Genomic DNA, 3,057 nt, shown 5'->3' with positions numbered 1-3,057 from the left:
CTGGATTATATAATCTTAACTCCCCACAGGAATAGCTTTTTTGAAACATAATAATTTACCCTCTTAAACTTTTATAGAAATTTGCTACATGGAGAACATTTTAGGGGTCATTTACAAATCCCTGAAGTTAGGATATAATCCGGTTTGTACCCTAATGTCTCTTATGGAAAGATTTATTTTGGTATTTAGTGAAAGAAAATTTCTCTCTCTAATGTACTTTTTTTTTTTTTAGCATATGAAAGTTTGTTACTATCATGTTTGCATCATCAAATCATCAAAACTTATGGTTTTGGTCTTTTCTTCTTGCCTTTGCAGAAGGTCAATAGAGAGACATTGGCTATTTTGACAACAATAAAGTTGTCACCAGAAATGTCACCAATAGCATGATCTTTGCAACCAATCCAACAGCCAGAACTTCATTGTTTTCTGCAATATAGGTATGAAAGCTGTGAGTTTCTTGACATTTTTGATCAGCGGGCCCCTGACACATTTCCTGATGACAGAATTTAACTGTTCAGCTTCACCCCCAACTTTTTCAAGCAAAATTCTCTTTGAATGTAAAGTGCTTCCAAAGGAGTTGGCCTTTAGGGCTGTGCTCAAATGGGCTTCCTTGTACTGTTTATCATTCCTGTTTGTGGCTGTGGAGCTTCCTGGCAGTACAAAGACCTCGACCACTTGCCCATCCTGCTGGTGCTACAGGCCCAAGTGAAAGATCTCATATATTGTTTAACAAAATTGTGGTGAAATACACATAACCCAAAATTTGCCATCTTAATCATTTTAAAGTGTAAATTTCAGTAGCGTTAGGTACATTCACATTTATATGCAACTAATTTCCAGAAACTCATCCTGTGAAACGGGCATTTTATACTGATTGTGATGGTTAATTTTAAGTGACAACGTCACCAGGTCACAGGGCCCAACTATTTTGTCAAATGCTATTCTGGTTATTTCTTTGAGGGGGCTTTTGGGGTGATATTCTTATTTAAATTGGTAGGCTTTGGGTAAAGCAGCTTCCTCTCCAGAACATGGATAGGCCTTATAATCAGTTGAAGGCCTGAATAAAATAAAAGATTGACCACCCCCAGGCAAGAGGGAATTCTACCAGCAGACAGCCCTCAGGCTGAAACTGATGTTGGCTCCTCCCTAGGTCTCCAGGCTGATGATTTCCCACTTGCCAGCCTCCATAATTGCATGAGCCACTTTCTTCAAATAAATCTCTATGTATATAAATAAACATCATTTTATTGATGTGAGAACCCCGATACATACACCCATTAAATAAATGCTACCTCTTTCCTTCTCCCCTCAGCCCCTGGGGACCACCATTCTACTTCTTGTTCCTTTGCATTTGACTACTTTAGATATATAAGTGAAATCATACAGTATTTGCCTTTTTGTGACTGGCTTGTTTCACTCAAGATTCATCCACGCAAAAGGTTCGTCAGCTGTCTTACAGATGTGTCAGAATTTCCTTCTTTTTAAGACTGAATAATGTTCCATTGGATGTATAGACCACATTTTGCTTTTCCATTCAACTGTCAATGAACACTTCAGTTGCTTTCATCTTTTGGCTATTGTGAATAATGCTGCTACGAACATGGATGTACACATATCTCTTCAAGACCCTGCTTCATCCAAGACCCTGGATATATATACTCAGAAGTGGGATCTCTGGATCATATGGTAATTCTATTTTTAATTTTTTGAGAAACCATCGTACTATTTACATAGCTGCATCATTTTTACATTCCTACCGACAAGGTACAAAGGTTCCAATTTCTCCACATCCTTGCCAACTACTTGTTATATCCAGCAATAATAATCCTGCAGGAACCCCAAATAATCTTCTGTAGGGGTCATTTTTGTTATGGGGTAGGTAGTATTTTATATCTGTGTACATTGGGAGGGGGAGTGCTAATATAGACCTGATTCTAAAAAATACAATAGTAAGACTTGCTACATACATAATTTAGGCTGAATCTACATGACAGCAAAACAATTATTTAGAAGTGAAAAATTCTGTCAAGAGGTTACTTTGCCTTGTAGCACTGAATGATGAAGTGGCTGATTTTATTGTTTAGAATTTGTGTACAAGAAGGCTTATTCAAGGTTTTTCCCCATAAAATGTACAGAGATCACTATAAATGTCACCAAGTCATTTTGAGCGGTAAGCATTTTTAAATTCAGAGGAAGTTTATAATGCAAAGCAGAAGGCGCAAACTGTCAAGCTGTGGCCCAAATCGGGCCTGCAGACTTATTTGATTTGGCCTGCACATTTGTTGGCCCACACAGTTTTTTTTTAAAAATTTGAATCGGTTGACAACTTTTTTAATGGAGAGGTTACGTGCAAAAATCTTGATTTCTAGCTTTTTGGGGAAAACTAGCTGACCCGGCAAGACAGGGCCTACATTCCCACATGGCAACAGTTGGCTGGAGCTGAGTAGCAGCTGCCCTTTTAGCCTGAGCTTGTGCTATCCAGTTCCCCATGGTCCCCACCCACCCTGAGACCCGAGAGCCTGCGGACACCCAGGCAGCAGACTTCTCAGTTTCGCCAGGAACCACTTATAACTTCCTGTAACGTTCAGCAAGATGCAAGGCCCATGGTGGGCTCTCAGTAGGTTTTGGATTGTTTACTACTTCTGACTCCTCATGTGTTAAAATCATTCAGGATCTTTTGCTTTCTTTCTTGGTAGAAAAGAAGATGGCAAGACTATGGCCTTAAATAAATGAAATACAAAAGGAAAAGAATTTAGACAGTGCAGATAGGGGAGCAGTTTAAAAGAAAATAATAGTCCAAATGTAATTTTTTACTGAGCAGTTTAGCCTTGAACTCTTTTTCCCATGTGAGGAAAACTGAAGAAAACAGCACCCAAGAAATGTTTCAAGCTAAGCCCTCTGTTTAATGCAAGAAAGAAACAAGGGGCAAAAGGTTAGTCAGCCGTCTTACAGTGGCAGAATTCTTGAGTTAACATAAATAGAAATAGATACAGAAAATGAGGGCCATATGGTTGGCTAGATCAGAGCCACTGTGTGTGTGTGTGTGTGTGTGTGTGT

The 3,057-nt window shown here is 39.0% G+C and overlaps 1 pseudogene; it reads right to left on the bottom strand.

Moving 5' to 3' along the window:
- Window positions 1-281: 281 nt before the first annotated feature.
- On the bottom strand, window positions 282-2,490 carry LOC122468949 (annotated as a pseudogene).
- Between the last annotated feature and the right edge of the window lie 567 nt (window positions 2,491-3,057).

The sequence above is a fragment of the Prionailurus bengalensis genome, chromosome B1 (genome assembly GCF_016509475.1).
Source record: "Prionailurus bengalensis isolate Pbe53 chromosome B1, Fcat_Pben_1.1_paternal_pri, whole genome shotgun sequence".
In the NCBI taxonomy this organism is placed as follows: Eukaryota; Metazoa; Chordata; class Mammalia; order Carnivora; family Felidae; genus Prionailurus; species Prionailurus bengalensis.
This window is presented reverse-complemented; position numbering and strand designations above follow the sequence as displayed.